A 21,942-nucleotide genomic window follows, 5' to 3' on the forward strand; every position below is an offset into this window, starting at 1 on the left:
TGGTATGATGGGCTGTAGAGCCTGGTCATTGGAAGTCTATTTGCAAGGGTGCTGACTCGTAGCAAAAAGCACAGAGTCTTGGGCAGACATGTAACCTTGGGCCTAACTTGAATCTGGGTCTCTGAGGGGTATCTGTGAATCTTTTCTGGGGACAGGGGACATGTTTAAAGGAACCCCTCTTTATGGGTTTGTTTTCTTACAGTCCACCTCCTAGGAGTGGGCCCCATCGAGGTACACCCAAGATGGTGTCTGACTCCTGTATTTCCTGGGTGGCTACTATGCCTGCCCTGGTTATTTCTTACCATATAAACAAACTATCCAAACTGCAATGGCTTAAAACCACAATTATCACTCACAATTTTGTGGGTCAGGAATCTGGGCAGGATTCAGTTGGGCAATTCTTTCTCCTCCTTGTGCTATTGCCTGGGGTCACTAGATGCTGTTCAGTCTGGATCTGGAGGGTCTAAGAAGGCTTCGCTGACATGCTTGGTGTCTTGATAGAAATGTCTGGAATATTGGGCTTAGCAGGATCCCTCTCCTTCTCCAGAGAGTCCCAGGGCCTTTCCACATGGTGTTTCCCACAGAGTAGTTGGATATGTTACCTGGCAGCTCAGCACTCCAGGAGACCAGAGTGGAAACTGCCATCCTCCCAAAGCTGGGCCTGGAACTGCCATAGCTTCGCTCCTACTATATTCAGTTGCTGGGGCAGTCACAGACCAGCCCAGAATCAAAAGTGGGGTGGGGTATACTCTAAGTCTCACTGGGAGAAATCCTAAAGGAATGACAGCCATCCCAATATCCTCCCTCTACTGAACAAGCACAGCCCTAGGACCTGGATGATGATTGAGGCACCAGAAAATCCTAGCTCAAGGTCACCATTAATGGAATGAAACATGGACTGAGATCTTGTTCTGAGGAGCCAGGGTGCAGCCAGAGCCCATGTTTTAGAATTCATGTTCTCCTTCTTTTTACCTCACTGGGATGCACTAAATGATAAGCCAGATTCTTTTTTTTTTTAATTTTTTTTTTTCCAACGTTTTTTATTTATTTTTGGGACAGAGAGAGACAGAGCATGAACGGGGGAGGGGCAGAGAGAGAGAGGGAGACACAGAATCGGAAACAGGCTCCAGGCTCCGAGCCATCAGCCCAGCGCCTGACGCGGGGCTCAGAGCCTGACGCGGGGCTCGAACTCACGGACCGCGAGATCGTGACCTGGCTGAAGTCGGCCGCTTAACCGACTGCGCCACCCAGGCGCCCCTGATAAGCCAGATTCTTATCTCCATGCTGCTTCCATCATTCTCCACTGCTCATCTCAATTTTCTGAATGAAACAGATCATGAGGCTCTCCTGGAATCCTTCACTTCCTTAAGGCTTAACCAGTAGACCAGGTCTCCAATGTCTTCTAAAAAGCTTCACAAATATTCAAACAAGGTTTAATGAGGTATCTTCAGAAAAGAAGATTTTTTTTGACTTCACCAAGAAAAAAAGAGAGAGAAGAAGGAACTTGATGTTTGAAGAAATATATAAATATTTGGTCAGCTTCTGTAGAGCATTTCAAAGAAACAATGTTATGTCTGAATCAGAATCTGAACATAAAAGTTCAAAAGATAACATGATAATGCTTGCTTGGCAACCCCATCTTCCTGATGGAAATGCAAACAGACAAAGTCAAAGCTTTTTATTCAAAATGGATTGTAAACACTAGGCCCTACCAACATGCTAATTTGCAGATTATTTTATTACTGTGTACTTTTTGAGACTAAATTGGAACCATCTGTCTTCTCGAGAATTAACTAGAAAAAGATTACAACTGAGCACAAGATGGCAAAGTTCATTTCACTTGCCTCTTGCTGAAGATGGGCCCATCTATCTGCTGGATGTTGGAACCATTTTTAGTGTGTGTGTACCCCATTATTTCCTAAAGTATAAAGTATAATTAAGAACATACCATAGTGAGTGATGCATCCAGACTCATCTATATGAAACATAAGTTAATTCTTTTCGTCCCTTTTTTTTTTAATATTCATTTTTCCAAAAGGCATCTGGAACCAGGTAGCCCCAGGCCTTACTGATTTATGCATTCAAACTAATCATGTTCTGTTGACTCCATATCTAGACACTCTGATTCTTCATCTATTTGATTTTCACTGCCCTGAGTCACAGGAAAGCCTGTCTTTTCCCAGGATCCCCTTCTCCAATAGTCTCCAAAGTCCCCATGGAAATTATCCATGAAACCAGATTGTTCCCTAGGCTTTCTTTCTATCTGCCTGAAGAGAGTTACTTATAGTCAGACTGTCACCTGCAGCTCTCTAGACCTTCTGTTCCAGGGTCCAAAGCCCTCTCCATCCTTCTGCCCCATGGACTCTTCTCTGCTTCCCTCATGTTGCCTCCCCAACCCCACTACTACTGATCTTGGAATCCCTTCACCTCCTACTTCCCACAAGTCTTCCACATCCTCATCCTCCAGACATCTCCTCCTCTGACCAATGGGAAATATTTCCTGATCCTCATAACCAGGACTTGTAGACGGACTTCCCACACCTGAGTTGTTGAGCTCCTAAGCTGGATTTGGTTATTTTCTTTATAAGGAAGCCCTCTTCTTCCTAGCATGCACAAGTACTAGAAGTTGGGGTGAGGACTGCTTAAAGGGGAGCATTGAGGACTGGTCAAGAACAGCTTCAGCCTATACCTGGAACCATTGGTAGTTAGGTCAACCTAGCTGTGCTATTCAACCTGTCCACTCTTCCAGTCTTCTTTCTCACCCATTGTTGGTTGTTGTTATTGTTTTTCTCAGCAGCCAAAATGTCTTTCCTAGAAATATGGCTTCCTTTAGGGACTCCCCAGTCAAGAACGGTCTTTAGACTCTAGTAAAAAGACCCTTACCCTGAGCTCCATGTTTTAGAGGGCTCTGCTTCAGCTTCCTAGACATGTTCCACCTCAGACAGTGAGGAGTCTGTAAGACCGAGGGATCATGCTCGCTCAGAGACCATGGTCTTCCATGCTCCAGGTACCCAGAATCCTGGAATCCCTGCCCAAGTGTCCCCGTGATATCCTAGAGTTTGCAAACCCTCTTATCTGGGGCCTGTTCTCCCAAGGGCAGGCTGTGCCTCCAGTACATGCAAGGCTAGACCTGGAGGTGGACAAGGGACAACGATTTGGGGGATACTGTGGACCAAGCTTTGAAATGTGGTCTAGTCTAGGGTGTCTGCATATCTGCATTTGAGTCTTCTTGCAGTGACAGATGGAGCTACATGTGTAAACAGAAGATGGGCAGATCCTAGGCCACATTGGCTCTCCCGCACTGTGATGTTTAGAAGTGGAAGTCCAAAAAAGTCTAAGAATTCTGAATTTGATCTTTGCCACCCGGGTTATTATGAAAGTACATTTGTCAAAGTTGAAGGATATATTGTATTTAATATTTTATTAAGCTAGTTTATAACTTTGAAATATGTGAACATACAATTGTGGGCCTTCATTTAGTCTCTTGCCTTGATCCTGGTCCATGTCCCTTGAACATGCTGAATTTGAACTGCTGAATCACCACCAATCAAAGGATGTAGTTGAGCATCTAAGTGTAATGGAATACACTGTAACAGCTAAGATGATACCCAAAATTCTGTGGTCGAGGGAATGTGCTCGAGAGCACCAACAGACCTCTAGGGGGCAGTGTTGCCTAACCCTCAACTTGCCCAGTTAAGGGACAAGTTTTGGTGTATCCAGAAAACTTAAAAATGGAGATTGATCCACCAGCTCTTCCCAGATTTTTCAAACCTCAGCCAGGTGAAACCTTGGCTGTTTCTGACACTGTTTTACAAGATGAAGTTCAGTTTCTCAGCCTTTCTAAGGGCAGATCTGAGCATCACTTCTCCTTTTCAAGAAACAATCACCCTCTCACCTTCCTCCCCACCCGGGAGCATAGGGACCAGACTGCATAGGGACACAATGGACACCGGAAGTGAAAAATTTGTTGAGCAATGACTTTCATTCACCCTTTAGTCGGACAGACTCCATGGTCTTGGGGCTCTGAGTTTCCCCCAGCGTCTACCCTAGGTATCATAAGTGCTAGTTCCTCTAGGTAAAGTGCCAGAAGACCTATATGTAAAGGACTCACCCTTCACCTCCTGTGTAGACTGAGCTACAGGGTGACCTAGGTGCTGGCTGCAGGGATGAAGCACAGAAATCGACTGCAGGTACTATATCAGGGCTTTGTAATCAGGGAATCCTGCTCCTCCTCCAAAAGGTGTCGCAAGAACTTTGCCAGGCAAGTTACACCCACTGGCCTCAGTTAACACTCCCGAGAGCATGGGGTCAAGTGCGAGGGAAGAACCATTGGCTGAGCATCAACTCCATGCCAGACCAATTTAGACTTTATTTAGATACTTTCTTTAGTCCTCACAGCCACCAAATGGCTGATATCTAAGAATTTGTGCTTCCCACTTTACAGATAGGGACCAAGGTCCAGAGAAATGGTAACCAGATGTTAAAACACAAGATTTACCTGAAGCACGAGACAACAGAAAGGTGAGAGACAACAGTACAAATTTTTCAAAACTGATTCATGACTCTTGGGTCCCTAAACCACATGAAGAGAAGGGAGTGGGGGCATTGAAAAAGAGAGTTCTCCGGGTGCTGTGTGTCCTCCCTTCCCCCTTGGGGGTAGTGGCTAGGGATGCTTTTCCCTCACCTCAAGCCTATGAGAAAGGGCTTTAGCACTACCACCTAGAAAACATAATGTGTGTCCCCTGTAGTTTGGGGGTACCCAGAAGACTGGTATCTAACCCGTGCCTGATAAGTCTGAAGGGGGCAGGATTGATTGGTTCCTGAACTGTGGGCAGAGGCTGCTGTCACACTGGGTTTGGCCCAACTAACCTAAATATGTCATAGTAAAGAATGGACGATGAGAAAAAGATAAGGAGGGGATGTCTTAGATCCTGCCCTGAAAGAGTTTTCCTACAGGGGCACGGGAACCTTAATAGTAAGAGTCCAGAGAGGAACATCCAGACGCCTAAGGACTGTGAAGGGGTCACAGGGAGCCAGAAATTACAGAGATGTTTAAAAAAGGTGGGGCGGGGGGCGCCTGGGTGGCTCAGTCGGTTAAGCGTCCGACTTCGGCTCAGGTCACGATCTCGCAGTTCATGAGTTCAAGCCTCATGTCCAGCTCTGTGCTGACAGCTCAGAGCCTGGAGCCTGCTTCCGATTCTGTGTCTCCCTCTCTCTCTGCCCCTAACCCGCTCACATTCTGTCTCTGTCTCTCTCAAAAATAAATAAACATTTAAAAAAAAATAAATTAATTAAAAATAAATAAAAAATCAACCTGCTTCTGATTACCCCTCCAAATGATAACAGTGATTTTTCCCAAGATATAGGACTATAGATTATTTTAATTTGTACACATTTATTCACTTAATTTTAGCACTTTCTATGTGCAAGTCACCCTTTATTTCACTTTGTTTTTTTTTTTTAATTTTTTAAACATTTATTCATTTTTGAGACACAGAAACAGAATGTGAGCAGGGGAGGGGCAGAGAGCAAGGGAGACAGAATCCGAAGCAGGCTCCAGGCGCTGAGCTGTCAGCACAGAACCCAACACGGGGCTCAAACTCACGAACCGTAAGATCATGACCTGAGCCAAAGCTGTACGCTTAACCGACCGAGCCACCCAGGTGCCCCATATTTCATTTTGTTTTTTAGTGAATTTTTTAGAAGGTTAATTTTAGTGCTGCAGGAAAAGAAGTCCATGCAAGTGAAAGCCGTCCATGCCTGTTCCCTTGGCAAGCAATATGGGAGGCAAGAATGTGAGTGTCAGGAGTGAGCATTTGGCATAAACCAGCTCTCCGCGGGTCTCGTCCAGAAAACACAGCTGCATAAGGATGATGTGCGAAAGCAAGGCCTACTGGAAACATCCCTGAGTGTTAACACATGTTACATAAAATACAAAACTTGAACTTCAGACTATTGACCCAAGAATGAAGAGTTTACCAGAGCAGGATCTAACCACACAAAAGAGCGATGTTTGCATCCTAAGGCCGTTTTCCCTCTGCAGCACATTGTACATATTGTCATATCAGCCACACAACTTAAAGACCTACAGACCCCCTCCTCCCCAAATATAAAAGTACATATAGTCGTTCTCCCACAGTTACCATTTTACCAGACACAGGTTCAAATATTAAAAAACAATCTCAGGGGTGCCTGGGTGGCTCAGTCGGTTAAGCATCCGACTCTTGATCTCTGCTCAGGTCATGAGCTCATATGGTTCGTGGGTTTGTGCCCTGACAGCATGGAGCCTGCTTGGGATTCTCTCTCTTCCTCTTTCTTCCCCTCTGTCTTGCACGCGCACACGCTCTCTTTCTCTGTCTCAAAATAAACAAAATAAACTTTAAAAAATGATCTCAGGCATTTATGCTTGTATCTCTAGCCCTCTGTGCAGATTGCTCTTCATATTCTCTCTCTCTCTCTCCCTCTCTCTCTGTCACACACACACACACACACACACACACACACACAAACACACACACACTCTGTCTCTTCTCTTCCCGTTCCTCATCCCTGCCCCCTTTCCCTACCTTCCACAGGCCAGGGTATTAAATGTTTTCTGTTTCTTAAATGCATCACGCTCTCTTCAGCTTCTACACATTCTCCCACCACCCTTTATCACCATGAAACCGCCCTTCAGCTCCAAGTCTGAGTTGGGTACAAGCCCACACATGGTCTATTTCTACACCTTAATTGTCTACCTTTTGTGTATCCTCTAAACTATAAGTTCCATGAAAGCAAGGAATTTTCTTCCCAGAATGTCCTTAACAAACAAATAATGAGTGCTCTCTGTGCCAGGCTCAACTCTGAGTAGGACAGCACCTAGCTGCCTGTCTGGAATACCATGGGTACCTCCCCCAAACTGGCTGACTGGACAGGTAGACAGATGGATAGGAATGTGTCAGGAACACATTCAGCTGCAGCAAAAATAAAACCTAAACAATGTTTAAATAATTAAGGAACTTATTTGACTCACACAACAAGAAGGCACAGGTAGGCTGTCCAATGATAGCAGTGTCCCAAAAGTTATCAGGGGATTCCATCTTCCTATTGTCTACCTTTATGACAAAAAAAAAAAAAGTGTGTCCATGTCCTGACCCTTCGTACCTGTGAATGTGATCTTATCTGGAAATAGGGTCATGTAGATGTGATCAACTTAAGACAAGGTCATGCTGGAATAGGGTGGGCCCTAAATCCTACACGACTGGTTCCCTTACAAGAAAAGAAGAGACACAGAGAGAAGGCCATGTGACAACACAGGCAGAGGTTGGAGTGATGCTTCTATAAGCCAAGGAAGTGTCAAGGATCGTCAGCAATACCAGAAGACAAAAAAGAGGCAAGGAAGGATCCTCCCTTAGAGTCTTCCGAGGGAGCATGGCCCTGCTGACACCTTGATTTTGAACTTCGAGACCCCAGAACTGTGAGACATTACATTTCTGTTGTTTTTCAGCCACCTGGTTTGTGGTACTTTGTTATGGCCACCTTAGGCAACCAATGAGATATGACTTTCATCTTCCTCTTCACAGGACAGCAGCTACTGCTAGACATCTGTGGTCTGGTCAGGAAAAGGTGGGGGAAAGAGCAAAAGTCTGATGGGTCATCCCGCAGTCTAGACTGCACCCTCAGGGAGCTTTCCTGGAAGTCCAGTCAGTGATGCCAACGAACATCTCATGAAAGAGGGCTGGGTCACAAAGTCACCCTCCAGCTGCAGGGAAGTCTGGGCAAGTGGATGCTCTTAGTTTTCAGATTCGACAGTTGAGGAAGGCAAGTGGGACTGTAAATGATGCTGGACTTGCCAGTTCATAGTAGCTAGCAAGTCATTGCCCTGTTCGGGTCACTAATGTTACCACACCACCCGTGTCTGTCCCCTCCCCAGTATATCCTTACTTGATAACAAATAAATCCTGCATTCATGAGAACAGTCACTGTGGCATGGCTGACCGGTTAGAACATTACAATTAGGAATAGGCCTCTCAAACTGAGGGTTGAGGGGGGTGGGAGGGAGAGGAGGGCGGGTGATGGGCATTGAGGAGGGCACCTTTTGGGATGAGCACTGGGTGTTGTATGGAAACCAATTTGACAATAAACCTCATATATTGAAAAAAAAATAAAATAAATTCAAATGAAAAAGAAAAGGAATAGGCCTCTCATAAATGGTAACAGGTGAGAAATATCCGTCTTTGCTCTCTCATCCCCATGACCAGGGTTGGGGTGAGTCCAGGGAAGGATCACCACTTGAAGGAGATGGCTGTCAGCCCACAGCTCCTGCTTCCTGGGCCTCTTCCCTCAGCCACTAAGGTCTCTGCCTGTGAGCTGCTATTCACCACCACCCCCTCTCCGGTAAAACTTGTAAACGATCACTGAGCCTCAAACTAGGCTATTCATAGACTAGGTCAGAAGTACCCACCACCCCTTAGTGTTTGGCTTTGACATTCTGATTTTTTTTTAATGTTTATTTTTGAGACAGAGAGAGACAGAGCATGAATGGGGGAGGGTCAGAGAGAGAGGGAGACACAGAATCCGAAGCAGTCTCCAGGCTCCGAGCTGTCAGCACAGAGCCCGACGCGGGGCTCCAACTCACGGACCGTGAGATCATGACCTGAGCCCAAGTCGGACGCTCAACCGACTGAGCCACCCAGGCGCCCCTGGCTTTGACATTTTGAAATTATACATGTAATAAATATATTCTCCTAAAAAATCAACAGGTCAAAGATTTATAGATTAGAAATGAAAAGTCTCCTTTTTTCAGCACCACCCCCCCAAAACCTGCCCCCAGTCACATGTCCCTTAGCAGATGCAACCACTAATAACAGTGTGTTTCTTCCAGTTTGCTGTCATCCATGCATTTATACACACACACACACACACACACACACACACCAAGTACAGTTTGCACACTTCCTAAATGGGATTACACTGCCACCCATTTGTTCCATTTTACAATAGGTCTTGGTATTGCTTGTAAGGGTTTGCTGTGATTTATCAACCACACCCACACCGGACATAGGTGAAACAGCAAGTGATGGAGAAGCTCAGACTCCTGCCAGACTGCCTGGGGTCACATCCCATCACAGCTCTGCCTCCTGCTGGCTCCAGGCCAGGAAGAAGCTGCTTCTTCACCGTTTTGTGTCTCAGGTCCTTCATCTGTACAATGAGGATAATAAAAGCACTTACAGGGTTGTCACGGGGGAGTAAGCGAGTTCATTTATGTAAAGTGCTTAGGCAAGTACTGACCCAGAGAAGGCTTTCTGTAGGTATGAGCTGTTACTCATCATAATGGCAGTATTTCCAATTTTCCTAGAGTAATATTTTAGCAAACAACTTACAGACAGCTCTGTGTGAGCATGTGTGCGTATTTCTACGGGACAGATTTCCATTCCTAGGAGTGGAATTGCTATATTCAGAGACCTCCACATTTTAATTTTGCTAGACCATACTGAGCTGCGTCTCCGAAAGAGTATATTTATCTGCACCTGCACCAGCACTGGATATTAACTCCAGTCTTTGGCAATCTCTGGGAGGAAATGGTGTTTTGATGTTTTACTTTGCATTTCCCAGATTACCACTAAGTGTCAGTATCCTTAGCCACTTTCCGGCCCTGTTCCCCTTTTTCTTCTGTGAATCCACCTGCCACATATTTTACCAATTTGCCACTGGGTGACTTTCCTTTTTCTTATTGATTTAAACGTGCTTCCCATATATCGTGGCTATCAACCAGTGATTATATACGCTAGTCAGATTTTCATCCAGTGAGGTGTGTGCCTATTATTAGTCTGACATGCATCATTATCAAATTTTTAGTGCTCATTTCCCACCGTCTTTTCCTGTGGCATTGCTTAGGGAGGCTTTTCCTACCCCAGCATATGGAAAACAGTCCTCATTATCCAAGGAAGCAATGAAAAAAAAAAAAGTTTGGGCTGAAATTTTATCTGGAAAAAGTAAGTTAAACAAGTGTTTTTTAATATTATATCTAACCACATTTCCATTATAATGCAACCCATAAACTACTTTTCAAAATGTGCAAGACATAAATCAGGCTTTTACGGAGGGGGATCATTCTTCTGATTGAAATCTGTGATTGCATAACATAGCCTCCTTTGTTTTTTTACAGCACAGTCGTTTTTACAAAAATATCTGCAGACAACATCAGTTCTCCCAAGGGAGTCTCTCAATCCTTTGATGTTTAAATCATTCCCTTGTGACGGCTCTGTCCTGATTTGCTTATGAACCTTCTCTTCTTCGTGCCTTAACTGGGCTCTCTCCTGTTGCGAGAACTTCACCTGCTGATGGCTCCACAGGAATCTAAGGAAGGATCCACCATCATTTTCTTTTTTTTTTTTTTTATTTATTTTTTCGACAGAGAGAGACAGAGCATGAACGGGGGAGGGGCAGAGAGAGAGGGAGACACAGAATCTGAAACAGGCTCCAGGCTCCGAGCCATCAGCCCAGAGCCCGACGCGGGGCTTGAACTCACAGACTGTGAGATCGTGACCTGAGCCAAAGTCGGACGCTTAACCGACTGCGCCACCCAGGCGCCCCAACCATCATTTTCATCAGCTGCATGAAAAGCCCTACCTCTTGCCAGGTTTGCGTTGTCACTGTGCAGTCCACTCGTTCTGGCACGATTTCGCCGAGTGTTTACAACACCAGGCTCTAATCAGAGATATTTGGCATCTGACACACATGTTTGAGCCCAGGAAGATTTTACATGTGGCCAATCCATTACTTAATATTTTCGTGATGTGTCTATTTTTTGCTTTTTGTGTAACTCCATCACTTCAGAAACTCAGATAATGAGGACTGGAATAATGAGGACTCCTTGAGCCCGCCATTCCATTAAGTGACCCAATACCAAGGGGGTGTAACTGAGCGCTATTCTAGGCCCAACAAATAAGGCTCTGTAGCAGTCAGGGTTGTCTGGAGAAACAGAATAAGTGTAGATAGAGAGACAGATGGATAAATAGATAGATAATAGATAGACATTTACCATGGGGAATCAGCACATGTGATTAGGAGGGCCGTGAAGTCCTATGATCTGCCTGCAAACTGGAGAACCAGGAAAATCTAATTCCAAAGTCCTAAGAACCAGGAAAGCCAGTGGTGTAAGCGCCAGTCCAGGGGAAGAAAAAGATGGATGTCCCAACTCGAACATTCAGGCAGAAAGACGGAATCTGCCCCTCCTCCACCTTTCTCCTCTGGTTCAAGCCCTCACAGATTGGACAAGCACCCCCCACACCAGGGGAGGGTGGTTGGCTTTACTCAGGCCACTGACTTCAGTGGTAATCTCCTCCAGAAACACCCTCACAGTCATACCCAGAAATAGTAACCAGATACCTGAGCACCCTCTGGCCAGGCAAGTTGACACGTGTAGTGAACCATCACAGCACCTCTGACAGGTGTACTGCCTTCACCTGAAGCATATATTTCCTCTTCTGTTGAAGGAACAGTACACACTGAAGAACCCTCTTCCCCAACCCCGCCCTACATCCCCCTTACGCTCATCTGCATACACCAACACCACCAGCCTTCTTCCTCCTAATACTTCCTATGAAAAGCCTGAAACCAAAAACATCAGGGAAAAATCAAACTTAATACTCGTGAGAAAGTAAAATCCTGGTCAGGGCAAGAGGAAAGTTCAGAAGTGCGTTACACAGTGAACAGATGGGCCTCATTCCCCCACCTGACAAACAAGCAGATGGGGGTCACGCTGGAAAGAAAACAAACCCCCACCTTGTTCCAGCTCCAGCATTCGATGGGTCAACATCTGACTGTTCTGAGCCAGGCACTTAGGTCAGACTCACTTCCCATATACACTGCGTTCCACAACTGTGTCTGAGGCTTTGATGATGTCGAAGTCCAAAGACAATGAGCTCCCCACCTCCAGCCTCCATGTTGTGGGCTCTCTCTGCCACTCAGACCTCTGGTCGGGGAAAGGAGAACATTCCCCAGTTTTGACACCTGAGCCTATGGGAGGGAGTGTTATTCTGTGTCAACTTGGCTGGGCCACTGTGCCCAGATATTTGGTCAAACATTATTCTGGATGTTTCTGTGAGGTTGTTTTTGGATGAAATTAACGTTTAGATTAGGAGACCATAGGAGCATATTATCTGCCATAATGTGGGTGGACCTCATCTAATTAGTGGAAGGCCTGACTAGGGGGAAAAAAAAAAAAAGGCTGACCTTCCCAAGCAAGAGGAAATTCTGTCAGCAAATGGCCTCTAGACTTGAATTGCAACATTGGCTCTTTCCTGGGTCTCCAGGCTGCCAGCTTACCCTACAGATCTTGGACTTACCAGCCTCCATAATAGGGAGCCAACTCCTTAAAATAAATCTCTCTATATGAATATATACATATCCTATTGGCTCTATTTCTCTGCAGAACATTGACTGATCCTGTGAGGAAGTCAGGCCAGGCCTTCCTGTCCATTCATACAGGGCTAGTTTGAGGAAGGATCTCAGGTTCACTCAACAAAGCTATAAATGACAGGAGCCTAGGATATTGTTTTTTCCAAAGATACCTGAATTTCAAAAGGGAACAAATGTCACTGGTTTTTCTAGTGGGTTTCTTTTTCTTCTTTATACTTTTGTGATTCTTTCATATATTCTTCAATTAGGTATTATTTTCGCATTTGCAAAATGAAATTTAAATATAAACTTACTGTGTTTTGGGGGCACCTGGGTGTTTCTGTCGGTAAAGCGTCTGACCTCAGCTCAGGTCATGATGTCACCATTCGTGAGTTTGAGTCCCACATCGGGCTCTGTGCTGTCCGTGCAGAGCCTGCTTCAGATCCTCTGTCTCTCTCTCTCTCTGCCCTTTCACCTCTCTCACTCTCTCTCTTTCTCAAAATAAACATTAACGAACAAAATAAATTTACTGTGCTTTGCCACCTCTACCTTCCATAAATCATTGCTATTTTCCCCTTGTGTCTGATACTGAGTTGACCAGCATCCTAAAGCTGGAGTTCAACCTCTTTGTTTTCACAGATTCATTTACTCATCGGCTGATTGACTCAACACATTTTCATTTGGCACCTCTGTGCTTAGGTGTTCCAGGAGTCGTAACAGGGGCTAGTCTGCCTGAGTTCGTATCCCAGTTCAGCCCATTACTAGTCCTGCGAGCTCAGTCTAGTTACTTAATCTCTCTGTGCCTTGGTGTTTGTTGGTTTCAGTCAAAAAGGACAAACAGTAGATGAAACAAGTTGGCAGTTGAAGCATTTAGGGCAAGGCTCGGTCATTGTACAAGCTCTCGCTTCATATTCAGCTAGTATCATTCCAGATGCTGCTAAGGGAATAGCTTTGGTTGGGGGAGGCGGGGAGTAAAAGAAGTTTCTGTGTGTTGGTTTCCATTTTCGGAGTGAAGGGGGAAGTGGTCAAGCTGTCATTTTGAGGAATGCAAACAACACAAGAAGAGGCAAGTGAAGGGGATTGGAAGGTGGTGATAGGGGTCCATACACGGGTAACAGCACCAGGCTGGACCTTGTGGTGTCCTCCAGGGCACAGGGGTGGGAACAGAGAGAAAGATGTGGATTATTCCAAGCTGGGTTTCACCTTAGTGTGGTGGAAGGCCACCAGAAGCAGGGATGTGGGCTAGAGAGTGGGCAGGGGGACAGACAGAAGCAGGCACAGGAGTGTTGCGCCCTGCTTGTTTCTGTAGAGGACACCAGACTCTTACAGAACCAGAGTGAGCCCCACCCCACCACTTGGCACACAAGGAAGGCTGTATGCCTTTTATTTTTTGAATTGAATTCAGCTCAGGCTGCAACATGCCAGCTTAGCAAGAAGTTCAACACCTTCCACTTGTGGCTTCCTGCCAACGTCTTAGCATTGTCCAAAACCCCCCACATACTTAGTAGTGTCTCCAAAGCCAGTCCCCTCTGGTTTTGGTCACACAAAGCAAAACTGAGACCAATGCCCTTGGGGCTGAAGGAAACCACAGCCACCCTCAGAACCCAGCTGCTCCAGATCTAGCTGCCTGGCCAGGCAGTGAGGATCACAAGAGCTACAGTTAAGTACTCATCTTGTCTGGTTCAAAGAAATCATTGGTGCTACTGTGGGTTTCAAGACACAGCGTTTCTTCAAGGCAGCAACATTGCGCTTTCCAGGGGTATTTCCATGCAGGAAGCTACACACCCAAACCAGCTCTGGTTCCCAAGGTCCCCCCGCTACAGGCATGCACCCCATACCAGGCAGATAGGTGCCCCTGCCCAACACTACTTCAGAGCAATGTTTCCCTCATCACAGCCAAGCCATCTTTTTGAGCCCAGGTCACCAGCAGCCCGAGGAAGATCACGGAGGTCCCTTTTCTCTGTAGAACTGCCTCAGCCTGAGACCATCTCAGAATCTATAGGGGTCCAAATAGCATCCAGCCTCAAAGAGAATAGGTTGGGGTTTCCATTTCTCTCCTCACAGGAAGGTTCTTTCCTTTCTACACTTTGGTGACCAGAGGGATGAGGACCCTCAATCAAGCCATCAAAAGGGCCCCCCACTCCCACAGGGCAAGCCTGGCTGCACATTTACATAAATAAAGAGTTCACTCAACCCTTCCTAGACCAAAGAAAAATCTGACTTGCTGTCTCTACCTCAATAGAGAAACAACTAGTGTGGTGCCTGGGTGGCTCAGTTGGTCAAGCATCCAACTTCAGCTCAGGTCATGATCTCACAGTTTGTGGGTTCGAGCCCCACATCGGGCTCTGTGCTGACACCTCAGAGCCTGGAGCCTGTTTCAGATTCTGTGTCTCCCTCTCTCTCTGCCCCTCCCCTGCTTTCTCTCTCTCTCTCTCTCTCTCTCTCAATAAATAAACATTAAAAAAAGAGTTAATGGGGGTGCTTGGGTGGCTCAGTTGGTTAAGCGTCTGACTTCAGCTCAGGTCGTGATCTCACAGTTTGTGGGTTCAAGCCCTGCGTCAGGCTCTGCGTTGACAGCTCAGAGCCTGGAGCCTGCCTTAGATTCTGTCTCCCTCTCTGCCCCTTCCCCACTCATGCTCTGTCTCTTTCTCTCTCTCTCCCCAAAATAAATAAATGTTAAAAAATATTAAAAAAAAAAAGAACTAGCAATAGCAGCTTTTCTCCATGTTAAAAAAAATGGTTAAAGATTAAAGCTTGACAATAAAATAAACAACCTGATTTTATTTTTTTAACCTTTTTAAAAATGTTTATTTATTTATTTTGGCGGGGGCGGTGGCAGGGGGGGCGGGGAGAGAGAGAATCCCAAGCAGGCTCCATGCTGTCAGCACAGAGCCTGATGTGGGGCTCGAACTCACGAACCGTGAGATCATGACCTGAGTGGAGATCAAGAGTCAGATGTTCAACCAACTAAGCCACCCAGGTGCCCCCAACCTGATTTTAAAATGAGCCAAAGACTTTAACAGACACCTCACCAAAGAAGATACACAGATGGCGAAAAGGCACATGAAAAGATGCTCCACGTCAGAGGTCATCAGGGAAATGCAAATCAAAACAAGGAGATACCACTACACGTCTATTAGAATGGCCCAAACCCAGAACACTGACAACACGAAATGCCGGTGAGGATGTGAAACCACAGGGACTCTCATTCCTTCCTGGTGGGAATGCAAAATGGTGCAGCCACTTTAGAAGACAGATCGGTGGTTTTTCACAAAGCTAAACATAGTCTTACCATATGATGCAGCAATTGTACTTCTTGATATTTACCCAAAGGAGTTAAAAACTTATGTCCACACAAAAACCTACACACAGATGTTACTAGCAGCTTTATTTATAAGAGCCAGATCTTGAGAGCAACCAAGATGTCCTTCAGAAGGATGGATAAATAGACTGTGGTTTATCCAGACGACAGAATATTATTTAGTGCTAGAAAGAAATGAGTTATCAAGCCATAAAAATACAATGAGAAACCTTAAAGACATATTACTAAATGAAAGAAGCCAATCAGAAAAGGCTACATAGTGTATGATTCCAACTCTATGACATTCTGGGAAATTCAGAGCTATGGAGACAGTCAAAAGATTAGTGGTTGTCAGGGGTTTGGGGGAGGGATGAATAGGTGGGACCCAGAGGATTTTTAGGGCAGTGGAAATACTCTGTATAATACCATAATGAGGGATACATTTCATTGTACATTGTCCAACCCCATAGAATGTGCAGCACCAGGAGTGAACCGTAATGTAAACTCTGGACTTTGGGTGATTATGATGTGTCTGTTCAGGTTCATAAATTGTAACAAATGTCCCATTAGGGTGGGAAACGTTGAAACAGGAGAGGCTGCACATGTGGTGGAGCAGGGGGTATATGGGAAATAGCTGTATCTTCCTCTGGAGTTTGCTGTGAACCGAAAACTGCTCTAAAGAAATAAAGTCTTAAGGGTATTTTTAAGTAAATAAGGAATTGATTAAAGATACCGTTGCTGTTGCTTCATTCAAGCAAAAGTAGATGGATTAGAAAGAATGTGTTCCTTCTTTTGAAATTGGATTGCCTAGGACAGTGGCCCTCACTCATTCATCCAACAAATATTTATCGTACGCCTACTGTGTGCCAGGCACTGCTCCCGGCACTGGGGATGTGGCGGTGAGCAAAGAGACCATGTCCCCTCCTCTTGTGAAATTTACATTCTCATAAGCTATATTAGGTAATGAAACGCTACAGAGGAAGATAATAGAGCCAAGGGAAAGGGAGAAAGAGCTCATTTTTCAGTAGGATGGTCTGGAAAGTCCTCTTTGGTAAGAAGACTTTTGAGCAGAGAACTGGAGGATGTAAGAATCAAGCTTTTTAGGCAGAAGGAAGGCAATGAGTGGGAGCAAGCCTCTCATGCTTGAGGAGGCTGGAGCAGTATGAGTGACAGGAGGTGAGACCAGAAACTTGGGACTGGGCACAGACCATGCAGGCCCTTGACAAGCTTGGTGAGAAGCTTGCATTTTACTCTGTGTGAGATGGGCAGCCACAGGGAAGTTCTGAGCTGAGAAGTGACATGGCCTTACTTCCACCTTGGAAGGACCATGTTGGCCCCTGGCTCCTTGGTGGAGAGACAGGCGGTAAGAGGGACAAGGTAGAAGCAGGGAGACCAAGTAAGGGTTTTTCCTGACAGTCTGAGGTGACGTGGGCTTGAATGAGGCTGATGGTGGTGGTGGTGGAAGGAGATGGTAAAATGCATGATAAGGTCAATAGGATTTCCCAATGGATTGGATGCACGTATCAGAAAAAGAGTGAAGGATGAGCCACTGGAAGCATGATGCTGCAATTTACTGAGATGAGGGAAACTGGGGAAGAACGAGTAAGAGGGGCATTTGAGAAGGAATCAAAAGTTCAATTTTAAATATGCTTCGTCTGAGATACACAGTAGGCATGGGGTGGTAATGTCCAGTCTGAGGTTCAGGGGGAAAAGGCAAGAGTCCTGTGGAATGGTCAGCCTATGAGTTGTAGTAAAAGTAGAGGAACGCATGGGAGGGCCTGGAGAATGCACACAGATGTGGAAGAGGCCAGAAGATTGAGCCATGGGCATTCCAATATTTAAGGCTTAGAGACAAGAGGAGAAAACCAGCAAAGTGTGCTGAGAAGGAATGGCCTATGGCGTGGAAGGAAGAGCCAGGAAAGGGTGGAGCCGGGGGTGTGAGGAAAGTGTTTCGAGAAGGGACTCAGCAGTGATGTCAACTACAGTTGGGTCAAGATGAGGACTGAGACTTGACCACTGGATTTGGCAACGCGGAAGTCATTTCTGGCCTTGACTGGGCAGTCTGGGTAGAGTGTTAGAGGCAAAAATCCAAGTGGAAATAGACTCAAGAGAGGACAAGAAAAAGAGGAAGAAAAGAAAAAGGGAAAGTGAGGACAGCAAGTACACAAAACTCTTTTGAAGAGAATTGCCATAAAGGAGAGCAGAGAAATAGGGTGGGATGAGACGAGGGGCAGGGGTGAGGGAGTTAAGCTAAGGTATTTGTTTTGTGGTTGTTTTGTTTTAAGATGGTGAGCATCAGTGGGTTTGAGTCCTGATGGGAAGGGGCAATAGAGAGAGGAAAATCGATGATGCCAGACAGAGGGAAATACTTGGAACACCGTCTTTGGGTGAAGGGAGAGAGGACAGATTCCAGAGCATGAGAAGAAGTGGTGTTCTTCGATGGAGCTGCGGATAAGCCATCCATTGTAACAGGAGCCAGGCTCAGGCTCTTAGAAGTTAGCAGAACTTTTTTTTTTGGGGGGGGGGGGGGGGTCTTTTCAACTGTCTGCCACAAGGTGGCAGTAGACAGCTTCATATAAACCCTACAACTCCCTAACACCTTTGGGAAAATGGCAAAAGCTTAAGTAGATTTGAATTTTTTTTTTTTTTTAAAGACTTGGTGGCTGTTCTGAAGGACAACACTGGTGCCTCCTGGTCCTTGAGCCTCATCTTAAATAACACCTTCTCAGTCAGTCTCTCCCTGCCCAACCCTCCAAGATAGATCTCCAAGTCTTCCTGATCAAACTGCTCGAGGCTGTGTGGTGCTCTCCTGGGAAGAACACGGGGGATAGAGTCTGGGCAATTGCCCAGGCAAGCACAACCGGGACTGATATGAGAATGACACTCCAGCACAAGAACAACCAGGAAGTGCTTGCCGCAGTCTGAGCACGAGAGGCTTGCTGTCTGGACCAGAGCAGGGCAGTGAGCATCAGAAGGACAGGAGGGGCTTAACACCTAATGAGGAGATCATCTAGAGCAGTAAAGGAGAGGGAGAAGTCCAGACTGGTTGTCAGGTCTCTGGTGTGAACAGGAAGATGGTCCCATGAGGTGAACACAAGGGACAACCCAGGAGGCAGAGCCAGTTTGTGGGCAAGGTGATGACCACAGTTTTGCACTGTGGAGTCTGATGTATGTGGAGAGCATTGGGGGAAGATGTGCAATTTTACACATAAACATGGTGCTTGCAAGAGAGAGAGAGGACTAAGCTGAAATCATTGAATTGGTTACTGTCAATAGTTAAAACATAAAAGTGGGTGAGGAGCATATAAAAAGAGAAAGGTTATTTACACTGAGAATCACCAATATTGAAGGATGAGCAAACAACAAGAAATCTATCCAGAAAGAACAGCTGGAAAAACAGCTGGAGCTGTGAGGATCTAGGCAGTAGTAAATTTCCAAAGAGAGGCTATGTTAGGGGCGTCTGGGTGGCTCAGTTGGTTAAGTGTCCGACTTCAGCTCAAGTCATGATCTCATGGTTTCGTGGGTTCGAGCCCCACATTAGGCTCTGTGCTGACAGTGCTGAGCCTGCTTAGGACTCTCTCTCTCTTCCCCTGTCCCTGTATCTCTCTCTCTCTCTCTCTCTCTCTCTCTCTCTCTCTCTCAAAATAAATAAATAAACTTAAGAAGAAGAAGGAGGAGGGAGAGGAGACAGTGGCCACTGTATTAGTCTGCTAAGGGCTACCATATCAAAGTGCCACAGATGCTGTCTTTAAAAAATAGAAATTTGGGGGCGCCTGGGTGTTTCAGTCGGTTGAGCGTCCGACTTCGGCTCAGGTCATGATCTCACAGTTCATGAGTTTGAGCCCCGCATCGGTCTCTGTGCTGACAGCTCAGAGCCTGGAGCCTGTTTCAGATTCTGTGTCTCCCTCTCTCTCTCTGACCCTCCCCCATTCATGCTCTGTCTCAAAAATAAAAATAAACGTTAAAAAAAATAGAAATTTGTTTTGTCAAGGTTCTGGAGGCTGGAAGTTCAAGATCAAGGTGTCATCAGGATTGATGACTCAAATCTGTCTCCTGGACTTGTAGATGGTGGTCTTTTCCCTGTGTCCTCACCTTGTCTTTCTTCCGTGTGTGTCTTGTATCCTCATGTCCTTTTCTTAGAAAGACCTCAGCCCTATCGGATCAGGCCCTGCCCTAATGATCTCCTTTGAACTTAATTGCCTCCTCAAAGGCCCTTTCTCCAAATAAATTCTGATTCTGAATGCTAGAGGTTGGTACTTCGACATGGGGATATGGGGGGACACGATTGCACCCATGGCAGTGGTTTAATAGTTAAACATAGCACAGAGGCCCAGTAACTGAAAGATGCAAACTTCCCTGTGGCCTTGGTGATGCAGAAATCATTGATCTCAGCCAGTGCTTGCTGACATGAGACAGCAGTGAGTTACAGGAAGTTCTTGATATGTGGATAGAGGCATGTGCATGGGGAGCTTACTAGAGTCGCCACTATATCTCTGCTCCCTTTTCTCATTTGAAAAGCAAGGTGTAAGGGTATTTGGTACCAAATAATTTAGATGTTATGGATATCATGGGGTACTCTCCAGAGTAGAATGATTTCACCTAATGAGCACTGTCTAAGTTCTAGAAAAATTCATTTAATCTTCATGACAAATCTATGAAGTGGTACTTATAATTTCATTACCAAGTTGAAGAACTGGGGCAGTTGGGGATTAAGCAATTTGCCCACAATGACACCGGTGTTGGCAGCCAGGCTGGGAGTCATCCTCATAGCTGTTGGGAAGCTTCAAAGCGCTTGTCCTTACCTACCTTGTCATGCTGTCTGTATTGAAAGGAGACAGCAAATTAGAGATGGGATATGTACTACAAGTTCATTCGTAAGTCATTTGCCTGGATCTTGGAATACATTTTCCCAGAGAAATGTGATCAGCGGTGATTGGGCCCCCACCAGCCCACAAGTGGGCTGTTTAAAGTACAATGTATGAGAACTGCTTTTTATACACTACCAAAAAAAGAAAAATCGAAGGCTTTTGCCACACTAGTGATTAAATAAAACAGCAAAACAAGAATATCATTGAGCAAAAAGCTTTTGAAAATTATCTTAAATGCTAGGCCTTGACTAAATGTCACTATGGAAGTCAGTAGGGGAAGGCTCTGGGGCATTTTTTTTTTTTTTTTTGAACATTTGAGTTTGAAACGTTTCCTTATTCTGTCCAGTTTACTTCAAACATATGGTTCCCTCCCCGCTTTTTGATTCAAGTCATTCATTGGCCATGACTGGGAAGTTTCTTGCTCATAAATGTAATTTTGAGATGAATAGAAATTTTTTCAAAAATTAGTTAATATATATAAAATATAAAATAGTGCCTGGCAGGTAGTAAGTAGTTTAGAGTGCTGGGTAGTCTTCTATAGGCTCTTTGAATGTATTCACTCTCTTATATTCATTCACTTAATTCTTACGTAACAATCCTGTTATTGCCCCAGATTTATATTGAGGAAATGGAGGCCCAAAGAGCAGCTTTCCCAAGGTAACACAGCTAGCCAATGGCAGAGCGAAAGTGCAAACTCAGATTTTTAATGACTTTAAAAGGGAGGAAAGAGGCTAATGAAGATGTGTGATGGTTAATTTATGTGTCAATTTGGCTAAGCTAAGGTAATCAGATGTTTGATCAAACACCAGTTGAGATGTTGCTGTCAAGGTATTTTTTAGATGTGATTAACACTTAAAGTGGACTTTGGGTAAAGTAGATTACCTTCCATAATGCGGGTGGGCCTCACCCAATCAGTTGAGGCCTTAAGAGCTAAGACTCCGAACACTCAGAGAAGAAGGAATTCTGCTTCCAGATTGCCACATAGAAATTCTGCCTGAGTTTCCGGCCTTTGGACTCAAGATTGCGTCAGCTCTTAACTGAATTTCTAGCCTGCTGGCCTGCTCTGCAAATTCCAGACTTTGTAGTCCCAACAATTGCAGAAGCCAATTCCATAAAATAAATCTCTCTCATTCTCTTTCTTTTTCTATCTAGACAGGCAGATAGAGAGATACACAGACAGATGATAGATAGATGATAGGTAGATAATAGATAGATAATAGAGAGAGGGAATAGAGAGATCTCTGTTGGTTCGTTTCTCTAGAAAACCCAAATACACATGTGATAAATATTACCCACAATCAGCAATAAAGCCGTGGAATGAAAGAAAGATAGGCAACAGGGAAGGCTGAGCTTGCCTACTACGGAGGAAGATGTGGGGAAGGGTTCATGTTG

Source organism: Panthera onca, chromosome B2 (assembly GCF_046562875.1).
Source record: "Panthera onca isolate mPanOnc1 chromosome B2, mPanOnc1 haplotype 2, whole genome shotgun sequence".
Lineage (NCBI taxonomy): Eukaryota > Metazoa > Chordata > Mammalia > Carnivora > Felidae > Panthera > Panthera onca.